The sequence below is a fragment of the Larus michahellis genome, chromosome 17 (assembly GCF_964199755.1).
Source record: "Larus michahellis chromosome 17, bLarMic1.1, whole genome shotgun sequence".
Taxonomy (NCBI): Eukaryota; Metazoa; Chordata; class Aves; order Charadriiformes; family Laridae; genus Larus; species Larus michahellis.
In genome coordinates this window covers 6,972,813-6,988,070 of record NC_133912.1, presented here as the reverse complement: position 1 = coordinate 6,988,070, position 15,258 = coordinate 6,972,813, and the positions used below count along the sequence as shown (strand labels likewise).

Sequence of the window (15,258 nt, the reverse complement as noted above, 5' to 3'; positions counted from 1 at the left end):
CTGTGTTAGATCAGCCATCATTGATAATGCGAGTAGCTCATAGAGCTGTTCCAGCCTCAGTATGTTCACACAAAATGCATGGGAGACCACCCCAGTTCCCAGAGAGGCCCCAAGTACAAAACTGAACAGATAGCAGCTAAGAGCTGCACCATTCCCTGCTGTCCACTGCTAGATGAAGCTCCTCAGAGTTCAGTTACCAGCACTCCTTTATGAGCCAGTCTGCTTGACTTCACAGCCAGACAGGTGAAGCAGAAGCCTGGGAAACAAACAGCTTGCAGCTTGTGTCTTGAAAATGCAAACAGAGGAAGCAAGGGCGTAACAGACAATAGTTAAGGCATTGTCAGTACCAGTTCCTTCTCTCTAGTCTGGAACACAAACATGCGAGAGTCATGATGCAGCAAGCAGAGGGATCTGACAGAATATTTGTAAGGACTGACCATAAGTTCTTGGAGACAGTGATTGTCTTTTGGCTCAGTGTAACACTTGGTGCATCAGGGCCTCAGAATGCTCCTGCACTAAAAATAATACCCATCATCATTTTCCATAAGCAGATCACCGCATCTCATTGCCTCAAATGGCAATGGCTCCCTTGGCTCCATTTAACCTAGTCACTAATCTCATTGCATCAAAGTGATGGACAGCTCAGCTCCTCACAGCAAGAACATCCTGTGATTTCTTAAAGCTTTTATTCACAGACAGATATCAGACCTCATAGGAACTCAAAAGGCACTTCTCTGCACTGCTTTCTCTGCTGCAAACTCAGAACCACACTCCTTCCTTAGCTGTACCAGGAATGAGTGCATTTTTCCTGCCTGCCAACACCCTGCAGTTCACATTGAGATGCCATCCGTTACAGACAGCCTACAGCCAGGAATAAAGCATGCGACCAGAAGGAAAACCCAACAAAGGCCTGTCACAGCCCCATGGCCCTGGCTCCAGCTGTCTTTTGGTTTTAACAGCAAAGATTTTGCTGTCTCAAACTTCTGCAGGAAGCATGGCCATGCCGAGACCTTGCAAGCAGTGAAACTAGTGGAGTGGCTTCATTCCCCTAAAGGAACAGACTGGAGGCAGCTTCTAACAGGGCTACAGGGATGGAAAGGCTTACACTCCAACCTTCACAGCCTGAAGGCTCAGTTTTCCCCCTTGAGACACTGCTTTTATTTGGGCCAAGGCAGGGATTGATCATTTGAGTCCTCTTCCCGACAGGAACAGAGCCTACTCCTTCTACCCTCTCTCTACACTGCTATCTTACCTTATTTGGGTCGAGTAAACCATGGGACCAGCACCTAAGAGGACTGACAGCCACCTCCTCCCCACAGAACAGCCATTTGTAACCAACTTGGTGGACAGCAGTCCCTCTTGAACCCAGGCTTTGTACCAAGCACAAGCAAGAGTTGGGGCTCAGGGTCAGGTGATTCAGACAGGTGTGAGGCACTCATTTACAGCCTGCACAACTGAACTCAAGCATGGTTCAGCTGCGTAAAATAGACTGTTACATCTCTAGTGCAAGAAACCAGCAAAGGAAAAAACAAGTACTCATGCCTCTAACCGAAGCCTCTAACACACCCAAGCTAACTTTACAGTTTGAAGCAACCATCAAGTTTGGAGCCAGTTTTTTTTCCTCAGAGGTTTGTTAATTCCTTACATGGCATCTGTGTCAGGGAAGCCAGTAGTTATGGGACAGGAACTTGTGCCAGAGCAAAACAAATTTGATCGGAATGAAAAAACCAATGGAAAGACCAAGCAGAGCAGCTGGCTTCAGTTAGGATCTTATTTTTAGAAAACATCTGCCAAGGGATTCAAAGGAAAATGGCAAGCTCCCTTGAGCACAGATGAACCCAAGTGGAGATACTAGTTTGTATTATTTAGAATGTGGGATTTGCCCACACGTTGGCACATACAGAGTACAGTTTGCCCCTTACAGATGCTGCAAGCACAGAGAACTGTATCAATTGCCTCTGTGGGACAAGCCCCTCATGGGAGAGGGGTACTGGGCTGGCAGGATCTCAGATCCCCAGAAGACAGGGCTAGGAGGAATTACCAAGGTCAGCTAGACCACCATCATGCCCCCAGACTAAACAGAAAGAGCACATAGGATAAGAACAGAAAAAGGCACAAGGACTGTAAGTTCCTGCAGTTCCTTTTGATACCATCTGTGCTTGCCATGGTTTGACTAAGCCTGAGCACTGAATATCCTGGGATGCTGGAGGGAGGGAACTCATGCTTGCCACTCTTCTAACCAGGTTTTAGCATGGCAGACTCTTCTGCCCTGGGATGCCACCACTGCAGCATGGCTGCACATGCTGCTGCCGACTGCTCATTTCAGCAGCTTTGTGAGAGGAACATGAATACCGGTGTGAATGGAGCATGGCTGGGGAAGTCTGGAAGCTGCAGAAAGCACAAGCAGCAGCAATAGTGCTCTGAGACTGGCGGGTGACAATGGCACCCTGATTAACTTGGCATGAGGATCCAGCATACATCCACACACAGGATCACCTTGTAGGTTATACACACTGGGGAACAAAACACGACCTAAAAGCAAAGGCTAGCCTACTCTTTAGGCTTTATAAAGGAGAGGAATGTTCTTATCCTTCTCATACTGTATCAGTTTCCTCATCTGTAAGTGAGGAAGTCCTCAATGACTTTGCCAGTTGGAGCTGGGAATTAAGCCCAGGTTTCCTGATCTGGCAGCCGTATCTGTTTTACCTACTTGCCCATCCTGCTTCTCAGACACAGCCAGAGCCTGCACCTCTCTGCTGTTAACAATGACAACTGGTTTCCCAGAAGCCCTGGTAGCATCCAACTGGAGAATGGTGCATAACTGTCACAGATACAGTCTTCCACCTTGGACACTGATGGCCTCTTCACAAGATTCAGACATCTTGAGACATTTGTCAAAATGTTTGGGCCCAGAGAGAAGACAAAACACAAGGAAATAAGGGCAGCAAGTGCACACTAAGCCCCTTTCCTCCTGTTTGGGGTGGGGGGGAGGTGGGAGAGGGACAAAAGCATCACAAGGACAATGAATCATTAAGAGGTATCAGGATTTATTTACCTCCAGCAGCGTAAAACGGTGTGGCAATAAGGACTGTATTTAACTTCACTCTCCAGCTGCCCTCCATGGGACTCCTGAGGTTAACACCTCCATTTAAATGGAAATTGAGTGCCAAATTAATAGCACCTGTTTGCAAAAAAAGGCCCCAAATTATAAAAAATCAGTACAGTACAGTTCCCAGCAGGTGTTCCAGTTACTGCATCTCAACAGGCGAGACCTGACTGAAGGTCAGTCTGAGCCAGCAGAAGGACTGCTCTCCAACAAGTTGACCACCTCTGCATGAGTAGCGTCCCCAGGAGATTTCACCTGGGCATGGAGGAAGAAGCCAATTCAGAGACATGAGGTCAGCCCCTGAGCTGGGTAGACAATAAGTCAGCCAAGAGAAATGGGTTATATGCAAGTAGGGACAAGCCAAACTGAAAAGACTCTTAAAGCAGTTTAGTGGTCCCTAGAAGGAAAAAAAGTCTGAGTTGAGATTATTACACTAAGAAGGTTCCTACAGTTCTTACAGCAGAAGAGGCAGATGAAAAATTGATGGCTTTTACAGGTTGATTAAATACTCAGCTACCTCTGATGCAGCCATACATCTAATAGTGCAGGCGAGGTGTAATTTGGCTGGCCGTAAAACTGTGTCAGAGCCACTGACTGTCCCCAGGCTGGATCCAACCAGCACTGCTCATATAAACCCAGCTGGCTAGGTCTGATTGCAGCCTGTCACATTCACTGGGTCTCTGACAATTTCCCATGTTGCAACAAACAACCTAACCAAAGATAATATTGACCAAAGCTTTTCTTCAAATTCTTTTGAAATAAATCTGCTTAGAAAGTAGGAAGAATCATAACCCACATAACAGTGATGCTTTCTACCAAAATAAGGCAGAAATAGGTGGCTTTTCTTTCAGCTTTGATCTAGAAATCAGTATTTCAATATGATGAAAATTCAAAAGCAACAATAGGATGCAAGTGTTTATCACACAATACAGCCAATGGAAAATCCATTCATTAAAAACCCAGACAATTTAAATTTAGCAATCATTTACACACAGAGGGAGTTACTTTTACAGAGAGGAAATAAATAATTCAATATGTATTATAGCAATGTTTCATCTGTCTTTAAAAACGCCTCAATCTTCAGTAGGTAAACGTGAAGGGACTGTTATCCCATGTTAAACCTTAGCAAAGTGAGGCAAAATTTTTACGGAATTGTGCAGGCGTTGAAAGAACCGTCTCTATGACACTAACTCACAAATCTTGTTATACAGGATAGTATAAAAACCTAATTCAACAGTGTACTTTTAACAGTCACTTAAAATCAAACCATTAAAACCTTTTTTTAAAAAGGATACCCTAAGGACACATAATTAATAGCTAATAAGCCCAAAGGAAACATTTTTTCTGAAGTATGAACCAGAAATGTTAAGAAAGCAGTGGATCTGGGGTTCCTTCTGTTTGTTAGGCCCTGCTAAAAACCACACTTCATCTGTTCCACCAGGTGACATCTTTCCCCAGCGTTAATCAAGTTACTCACTTCAAGCAAGAGACATTCGAGAAATAGTCATTTGTCTTTTTTTAAGCTCACTCTTAAGACCTGTGAGAATCCCGTAATGAGAAATCTTTGCATATTGCTTCAGACTTCTGTTGTTTTTCACTGTTCACAAGGAACATCTCTGCTACTCAGAGCCACAATGGGCACTTGAGCCCTGTGGTAGGGTTACTCAAGACAACCTAAACTTTTATTGACAATAGCTGACGCTTGAGACAATTATTGGCACCTTGGACCTTTCAGCAGGAGGGAGAGAGCACTAGAGCAATTTTTTTCCCGGCATCTCATGTACAAGGATGAACATCACATCTAATCACATACACAGACCCCAAATGTACAAACACCTGGGAGCCTTCCTGACTTGGAGGAGAAATACAAGCCAAACTTCTAAGCTCCCTAGGCTGGCTTACATTCATCTTGACTGTCACCTTCCCAGCAAGTCACTGTTTGTGGTACAAGTTCCTTCCCTGAGGTGTTCACAGCTAGAGCAGTCCGAAACAGCAACGAAAGGAAAGCTTTTAACCACAGTTTACTGACCAGAAACTAAGGCATAGATTGATTTAAGTGATTTGCCCAGGCTTGAATAGGCATCCCTGTTGGTGACACATGCTATGTAAAGTTTCAGGGCTGGTGCTCAGCCTTCTGCCATAGCTTCTTCACCACCTCCTCTCCTGAGCACATGAGACTAAGCCTTGCACTGCAGCCTGAAGATATGCCACCTTCAGGAGCTGCGGCCTTAGGGGAGAGCACCACCCAAGAACTGGATCCTCCACAGTCTCAAATCTTGTCTGCAGCTCAGGCAGCTGAGAACGAAGAGAAAGCATGCAAAACACAGCAACCCTGCCTCCTGTCCAGAATATCCTTACAGCTTCGGGAGCAGAGACCTTGTACATATGAGAGAAATTTCAGGCTGAAATCAACCAACATGTCCCTAAAGCCATCATGAAACTCCTTTCTTGGCTCCGGCCTCAAGCTTCCCTCTTAACCTGTTTTTGTCAAAGTGCTGAGTGCAGGGGGAAACACCTTGGGTTTTGCCAACAGCGCGTACAAAAAACACACCAGTGACTGCATGGAAGAGGAATTTGGGTGGAGAAGGAGCCTTAAAAGGGAAACACACTTGGAAGTGCTACTGCCTGGAGAAAAGTATAAAAGAATTAGATCATTTCAGAAATATTTACAGCTTCACTGCATCACTGCAGAAAGAGCTCATGCTGCCATGTTTAATTTATTTCAGACTTGGAAGAATAAGTCTCATTAAGGGCTAGTGCTTTCTTTTCACAAGGGGAAAGCATGTGTTCACACTTAAAATAATTGCAAACATCCATAGCTTTAAAAATAAACCCTCATGCATCAGCTTGAGTCCTGAATCCATGCCTGCAAGCGGCTCCAGTTTGAGCAGCCCTGCAAGGATGCTGTCAAAGGCAGCAAGAGGGGCCCAAACTGGGCATGAAGGGGCAGGGGGGGAAAGCAGTACTCCTAAAGGGAGAAATTGCTCCCTGTAAGCATGGGCAGTATTCCGAAGCACAAATTATAGAGGATATTGTCCCCCACTTTGACACCACCTGGTAAAATGACCACTACACATTGTTCAGTGCCTAGTTGTCACCCTCTCACATTCAGCTCCCATTGCACTGAGCCCTTAGAGAGTCTTAAAACCCCTGTACGTATACATCCCCACATCCTAGAAACACAAGCACTGCATAATCTTTTTCAAGATACTGCTTACCTGAAATTAAGGTTAATCCTCTACAGCTGCTATAAAGGGAGTGTTAGATCAGGCCTGAAATTATTAGACTGTCAGTTCTAGAGTATGAAATCCCTACATGTTCAAAACGGTGCATGCAGCACTGTTCTTCCCAGATCATTCATATACCCTATTCTTCCTTCTTGCCTGCCCCCATCTGTTTTCCCCTGTGGACTCTGCAGACATTTGCAAAGGGTCTCTGTGCTGCATATGAGAACTAGTTGGCCAAAAGCATGGATTATTATTCCAGGGTGTGTTAGCAATTTTGAAATAAAAAAATTTGAACATATCCTGATCTGAAAATAGAAGGTCAATTTTAAAGGTGTACAAAGAATCATAAGTTAATGAAAAATCACTTGGCTGAGTCCTTTTTGTAAGGCATGTTCCTTTTGATCATAAACCTTTTAATTACCTTGCAGAAATAAAATTACACAGAATTTTGAGATAAAGTAATTTGAAAATGGAAAGCTAAGCATTTCAGTAATAGACTATTGAAAATAACCATTGTGCTTTATTTAAGGATACACACAAATTCTGACTAAATATATACATATATAAAAAGAACTTTATGTCTGAAAGTATTTCAGTACCAAATATGCATCTCATCGGAAAAACGTTGTTACGGACTCCCTCAGCTAAGTGATATCCCAGAGAACCCAGAGTTCAGGATTATCCCTGCTAGAAATGCCTGCAAAGAGACCAAGGGAAAAATGCCACATCAGGAAGCAGCTGATTTAATATAACAATCATTTCTTTTCTGTCTGTGGGGCTTACCTGCCTCTGTACTCTGTAAGCATAGCAAGGTTAAAACTTCATCTTAGGTTTTGTTCCACTCCTTTTGCTTTCTCAGACTTTACATTGCAAATTTCTTTTCCACAAATTAAATAGAACAGAAGATAAGATGCAAAGAGAGCCGGGTGCCAGGTAGCAGAGTCAATGCAGAGGCACCACCCTCTGATCTGTCACCTGAATGTGATATTCCTCCTTCAGAGTTCAGAATGCCCCTTTGATCATAGGTTTTAACTCCTGCAGAAAGCTGACTTGCCACTGATGACTGAAGGAGGAAATATGAAAAGAGAACATGGAGTTTGCAACAAGATTTTTTTTCTTTTTTGAAAGTTCTTTGTAGATCCCCTGTTTGGTCTGATTCTAGGATCTTCAGCGCTTTGAGAGAAAACATGTCAGCAAGTAATGACAGGAGGTTGTCATCAGGTGCGTTAGAGTGAACGTGATATACACAAACCAAGTGTGAGTTGCGCTGTTTTGCCAACACCCTGAAGTAACTCTGTAGCAGAGGTTGCCACATGACAGATAAACTTAATGAAGAAGCTTTTGCAAGGAACCCTTTAGAGATAGAAAGATGTCCCAAAATCGCATCAATGTTGGCAACCCAGCTATCACCCAAGTTCATTAAGTCCGTGAGGTCTTTATTGAAGTTACATCATTGTGTTAGCATTTGCAACTTTACCAGGGTGATTTTATTTTTTTTGTTCTCCAAAGATCAGAGCCAGAAATCAGAACAATTGCTATCTAAGACCTGCTTCTGATGTATTCAGCAGGTGTCATGAATAGCTTTGTACTCTGGCTCCCAAAGAGTAAATGCTAAAAGAGCAAATCATCTCTTTCCTATACGATATGTTACCCACAAAAGGAAACATGACATTCACCATTAGGTCAAACTCATCAAACTAAACAAGACTAAATTTAAGTGGGATGAGTAAATTGGATATTATTCATGGTATTATTTCACTTTAATATTGCAGCAGCACCAAGGCAGCCTACATTATGTTGGGTACCATACAGAGATAGAGAAAAAAACTGTAACTATGGCATAATTTGGCATACCCATGCTACTTCCAGCCTCATCAATGCAAATAACAGCATCAAAGACAGGGTGTCACACACCGTTAGTATTCCAAGTATAACCTGTCCAGTGATTCCACTGGCACAGTCGCACTTCTCACCCACACCTAGCACTGTGCCGTTGCATCTTCCCTGCCAGTATTACCTATTCCGGCTCCACTAAGCTCATGTTCCACAAATATTTTCTTCTTCTGCACGAACATATCCACAGTGATCCCATCTCTGCTCTAAATTATATTGATGAAATGGAGGGCAACTTTAAGCTCAAGGCCACAAAGCATCCTCAAATATGTTAACAACTTCAGAGGCAGAGAAAACCAAAGTTATTTTAAGTGAGACCATACCGCCTTTTATTTTTATTGCACATTCACCTCTGAGTTATATGTTTTACTGTTTAAACACATACAGTTCAAGGAATGGAAGTATTTTCTACGGCTGAAGCCAAGAAACCATACCCGTTTCATTGCTCTTTTCAAGAATTTTACTGCAGAGAAAGTCTCTGTCTACCCATATACATATAAAGGCCTCAGACCAACAGTCCAAGGCACAGATGTTGTCTTTACCAACAGAACCGAGCGAGGTAACAGAGAATGACAAGGGAAACTTTATACACACACAGAGAAGATACATGTCATCTGAGGAGACATAACCAAGGAGCTGATGTCTGCCTTGCTTTGAAGAGGGCTAGCACATAACATTCACTGTGGCTCACAATGCCTCTAAAATTATTATGTAAACTGCATCTTAATGGAGAGTCTCTGTATGAGGAGAAATCGCTCATGCAGTAATGACTCTCTGCAACACAGCTCTGGCAGCAGGAAAGTTCATTAGGAATGCAGTTCTACTCTGCTGTGAGCAGGAAGGGAAAAGGTTTCTTTTAAATATCCTCACTGCAAACCACTTAAAATGGAAAACAGTAACAGGAACCAGAATGCATCCAGACACATCTGTCTTGCGCTACCCTAGCAAAATAAAGAGTTTAGAAATGCTTTTTTCTGGTTTTATTTTCATTTTTGTGGTTACTTCAGTTTGAGAGGAGCTGAAGAGACGAGAATTTCCTGCCTCGGCAAGAGTCTGAGGAACCACTGCTTGAAGAGTCCTATCCCAACCTGGCATAAGAGTACACTGCATCAAGGCAACATAGCCCCACACACTTAAATGCTGTTGATTATTGGTATCACCGACAGATAAACCAAGTCACACGTGTAAATCGGCCCATGCACATGGCTTGTGACTATCAGATGGGACAGAATGTCACAAGGAAACATTCTATTACATTACATGAAGCAGCCTCATCTCCCTCTCCAAACACCCCTGACAAACTTGTGTCTGATGAGCCTTATAATTCTTCTGGCCCATTTCTATTTATCACTGCTTTAACTGTGCCTCCATTTGAACAGTGAAGACAAAACCTACATTCCCTTTAACCCAACACTGAGTGTTAAGTTTGGTTTTAATTGTTATTCTAATCTTGATAGATTAGTACATCAAGAAACATGGAAGTTGCACATCTTTATTCTGAGGTCTATCCCCAACCTCAAAGACAGTTGCAAGCTGGTTTTGCCCCCTTCCTACCTGAGAGCTAGTCCATCTCTGACAAAAAACATCAAAAGAGCGACTGAAAGCTATTCTTCGTGTTCTGGTCTAAGTGCTTCTCCAGAAATTCAAGTGCTTGCAAAAGAGAGATAATTACAAGCAAGGAGTATTACAGGGAGGAAAGAGCAATGTGTTCAAGGTTTTGCTTTGTATCCTTAACAGATCATCAAAACCAAGTAATTCCTAAGGAGAGAGGTCTCCACATGATGCTACCTTCCTGCTTCACTGAGAGCTATTTATGTTTTGCTGTATTAAAGTAGCTGAATGTATTTATTTTTTAATGCTCCAGAACTCAGATCTCCTGGAATCTTAACTAGCCACCCTACAGCTGCTAGTTGCCACCTGATGATGCCTCTGTAGATTTGCAAGATCATTGGAGAAAGCAGAGCCACAGAAGCCTCAGTTGAAGGAGTGCAGGAAGGAGTTCAGCTGCATCATAACAGAGTGGAAGCTACATACCCTGCACTGGCAAGCTGATCCCCCATTGCCTACCAAACCAAAGGAAGGTTTTGCTTCAAAGCCACTGTTATGCCTACCTCTTTATTCCTACACCCATGCATAAACCATGAGTAATCTCACTGTAACCAGCACAGTTTCACTAATGTGAAAGCAGCTTCAACCAGCATCAATGTTTTCCTGCTTTCTCTTATGGCCTCTCTAGCTCAAGAAATACACCGCTCAAAAGTGCGATATGATTTGATTTTGGGTTTCCCACACACAGCCAGGCCTATCTGATGGCCACACAGATTTTGGTTTTGTTGCAGTTTCGGCCTGGTTGGCCAATGACAAGACAACAGATGCTCTCCCCCCACCTCTTGCTCCAAAGACAGGAAGAAGAGAGATAAAGAGATTTATGAGTTTAGAAAAAACTAAACTACTTCAATGAAATATTAATAATAAAATAAAAAGGAAATAATGAAATAGACACTATGTACATATATACACAAAACTGTACCAAGTTGCCAGGAAGATGTCACCAGCAGGCCCTGGGGAAGTCCCAGACTGGACTCAGAGACGGATGGGAACTGGATTCCAGATCTCGACTCAGGAACGCACAGACGGCGATCAAAGGCAGACAAACAGACAGGGTCCTCCTCAGATGCTCAATTGGAATTGCTCAAAGGAACATCAGTGTGGACAGGGAATGGTGTTATTGTCACTAAGGAGCAGGCTAAACCATGGAATTTTACATGAGCTATCATCCAAGATTCTGCATCTGAGGAAGAGTAATATCCCTGGAGACTTAACATCTCTTCACTTACACAAACTGCTTTTACTGTCTTGTGGTAAACCCCCAGACACATAACACAATAAGGATAGAAAAAAAACAGGATCTGCACATCACTCCCAGGTCAACTCCCAGCAACTTTAGTGAACACCAACTGATGACTACCTACACACCAGTGGTCCCCCGAATTCCCTACAATCCTACAAGACATTTCCAAGGTTCATTGCAAACCTTGGAAGTGACAGCAGCAACTAAGTTATCTGCATTTCTGATGGTGCAGAACAAGTTTGATGCATGGCCTGTACCACTAATCTCAGTTTTGAAAAGTGCTTGTATGCAGCTATTTCCTCATTCCAGCAACTAGAGACTCTGCTGCTTTGGCAAAGGAAGGTATCTCCACAGGCATGAATTTAAATATAAATGGAGAGCACAAGCAATTCCACATCATGGAAAAACTCAGTGTGCTCAAACAGATGGATTTTACAGCTTGAATTATTGCATTTCATTGTCTTGTGCTGGCAAAGTCCAAGCTTCTTTATGACACAAAAACAACTGTGGGTTGCTGACAGTCTGTTATTTTGCAAGAGAAAAGCAAGTGGGTAACCACAATGTGAGGCATTCTGTTCAACCCAGAGGACAATGCTCTAAGGTCAGCCTGCGGCCCAGACTAGTCAAAATGTTACATTTTGTACATGAGAGATGCTTTCAATGAAAAGCTTAATGTTTCCCCCAGGAAAAAATGAGAAGAAACCCATTGCAGTAACCATTTTCTGTGTCAGACTGGCTGCCTGGGGAGACTGTCAAACTTCCAAGAAACAGTTAGAGAAACACTTGTCAGGGGTAACCTGTGTAGACCAGCAGGAGGGACTCAAAGCTCTCAATATCAGACGAACCCATTTTTATGGTACTTTCAGGCAAAAATTAACCAGAGGCCCCCAAAACAGAGAAGGGCCGAGAGCAGTGTCAAAACAACTGGCTTGCAATATCTTCAGTACAAGCTGAGAGGCCTATGTCGTGATGACCCTAGCTAGTTTCCCACATTGTGGAACACCAAAGTTTTGACAGCCAGGGTAGATACCGTCTGCAAGCACCTTATCCTGCCCTCTCTGGTCCCCTCTGTCCTCCACCTCTCCCACTTACTCCCAGAGGGACAGGGGCAATCTCCAGTATACAACCAAGTGCCAGTACCTGGGAGCTGCCATTTGCCTCTTTCTCCTTCCCCATAATACCACCAGCCTGTTTGGAAGTGAGCAGGCTTCCTCCAGCAGACACACTCCCAAACTATGAACTAACAGACATAAATATTGCTGTTCTGTGCCTGAGCAGCAGAGCTATTCTTTGGGACAGTGCCAGCACTTCGCATACTCCTTTTATTTATAGCCTCTGTGACAATTTGTCTTCCTAAAACTGCCACTGTATAGTATCTATTATTTAATGTTTTGTCTCAATGGTACTCTGTAATTTATACCAGGCCTTAATAACACATTAAGGTCTTGTGCTTTTATTTTCTTTGCAATTGTGTTTTTCAAGAGCATGAGTAGCAAATTTAGCCACAGCTTTGGAGCATCCCTGGTACATCTAGCCTGGAATATTCGCTCTCCTGACACTTAAAAGCACTGTTGCTTTTGCAGTGGAAGAATTTCTGCTCTGTCATGGCTACAGGAACAGAAGCAGATTTATTTCTCACCCTTATAAATGAATTTAAAGGCACAGGCAGTGGTCAGGCCCTCCATGGGGGTCACATTACAGTCTCAGTAGCAACAGAATCTTTTACTGTCCTTAAGCATCAAGTCTTTCTGCTTTTTCAGCATTGGATACACCATTGACTTTAGAAGCAAGCAGAGACCTGAAGCATTTAAAACATGAAATTGTTGTTATTTTTCCAAACCAAAAAGAAACAAAGTATTGAGAAATGGCAGCTTTTACATTGAATGAAGCCTCTTGGAAACATTTGTTCCCATTAAAACAAAATGAAAAACGCTGATGTTCCTCTAAAAACTGAGGGCTTGAAAGTCTTCCAAACATGGATCAAGAAGATTACATATTTCCCTTATCAAAGTCCTTTGATAAACACATTCTTTTGTAAGGGATCTCTTCACAGTCCTTGCTAATTCACTTGTCACATAATTTCCACCCTTACCTGGAACCCAGCTGAATTTCTTCATCCCAAAAAATCCCTATAGCATGCATCTCAGAACTTCCAATTGTTAGAATCTGCCTTCTAGTTTATAGACTGAGTGTATTCCTGGCCCACTTATCTCCATTTGAAACAATATTTCTTAGAAACACCACAGAAAAAAAATCACAGGTACCTCCATATTACCGGAGCTTGATTTGCAGCTACAAGCATAAGCCTTTATATTCCCTGTACACCCCACATTGGATTTTCTTTTTTTTTTTTTTAAACTGTTTAGAATTTCTTTCGCCATGTCTCGGGTCCATCCTATGTGAAAAAGCATACTGTTGTGGTCCTGATCCTCAACCCAGAGTTTATCAATCAACCCCAAGCACCAATAAAGCCCAGCATAAGCATGTAAAAACAGATGAGAGTGTTTAGAAGTGTTCAGCACAGCTCTGCCATAACAGGAACAGCAATTGTTCTCACACCCCACTAGCAACCATCTGTAACCCAAAGAGATTCCCGTGTGCCAGTTTTACTTGTGACATAGGAACATACAAGATCTGATCAATCCCCCACAATACCAATCAATAAGTTGCTTCTGAACATCACATTATCCAGTGCTCTATTCTTCCCACCCTCGACCATTTCCTCTCTACAGAAGGTAATTATTTCTTCTCCAACTCTGACACCACAGCACCATCCATTTACGCTCTCCTCCAAGAGCGAGGTGGGGAGAGCAGGACTGTTCTAGCCATGTGGCAAGGCATAGATGCTAGGATCAGAGGGAATTTGTTTGCTCCTTTCTCTGAGGTCAGTTCTAATGAGAGTTATCTCTTCATTTGAGACAATTTACGTCCATTCACATGAGGTTAAGTCTACATGGGTAAAAGTAACAGTAAGACACAAGATGCAAACACTTTTCTTTCATAATAGCCTACACTGATCCTGAGACACTGGGTTGCCTTGCTCAGCTAATTGGGGCTACACTGAGACCAATCAAAAAAGGACTGGAAAAGAGTAATTTCCCTACTGAGTAACTTTAATTTTACAGCTCAGAAAATGCTTGTTTACAAACCAATAACATACCTCCTAGCCCCAATCTAGTGGTTAGCAAATCCCTGTAATACAGCAACAGCACTACTGTAGCTATCTGGTCAAGACTGAAGGAGGCCATAGCAATATATCAGGAGACTAAGACAAGTGCGTAAGAGTCCCTCTCCTAGCAGCAGGGACACGTTAGGGAGAACTCTTAAGGATCTCAACTTACTATAGCACAAAACACTGGGACATATTCCAGGCACCCTAGACACACTGGCCCAAACACCACACAAGCATATCCACAATACAAAACATACGAAGAGCTTTACAGTCTGACTACTCGCAGTCTGCAATACCTTAGAGATACAATACTTCCTCAAGTTTAATACTCATACTCTCACATTTCGGAGCATAGCTGTGCACCAACGAACATGCTTGCATAGCACAGATACTAAAGACATTACTTTATAGGCGACACAAAACTAAAACAAGCACTTCAGCTCTACCTTGTGCAGATCTTCTCTTGATGCAGTGAAGACATCCAGGCCCAAGCAGGCAGACTACTTGCAAACAGGATAAAGCAGCAGAACAAGCACCCTTAGGAACCATCCCTTATAAAGGTCTCAGGAAGGCTAAAGCCAATTAGCTATACCTTTTCCACTTCTCACCAGCTTTCAGTTCTTTTCTGGAATGGTTAAAGTGCTTGACATAATTAGCTGTTAATCGTTAGCAGCTGTATCCATTATCAGTTTAATTCCTAATTAATTGTTACAATTAATGTTGCCTTGCCTACCCTGTCTTAAGACATGTTTGTTAGGGAGGGAAATGTTACATGTTAATTAACTTGCTACCAAATTTTAGCATTTAATTAAATATTCTAAATCTGTTGCTGTTTCCCCCTGTAAGCAATTAGTGAGCCAGGGGTCAATTAAATGTGTGTTAACCTGCACCCTACTCTGCTGACATGACAAGGCAGAGACCGTTATTATATCAGGAGGAGATGTGAAGTTGCTTCTCATCCTCAAAAAGATACAGGCAACAAAGGTGACCATCCTTTCCCTTAATCCAG

General features: G+C 42.8%; 1 long non-coding RNA gene across 1 annotated transcript in view; it reads right to left on the bottom strand.

Moving 5' to 3' along the window:
* The window catches only part of LOC141732417 (uncharacterized), a 152,242-nt gene extending 137,439 nt beyond the window's left edge, over positions 1–14,803 (bottom strand). Inside the window, exon 1 of the long non-coding RNA XR_012584091.1 lies at positions 14,696–14,803. This is a non-coding gene — a long non-coding RNA (uncharacterized LOC141732417). The remainder of the gene's footprint in view (positions 1–14,695) is intronic.
* Positions 14,804–15,258: the final 455 nt, after the last annotated feature.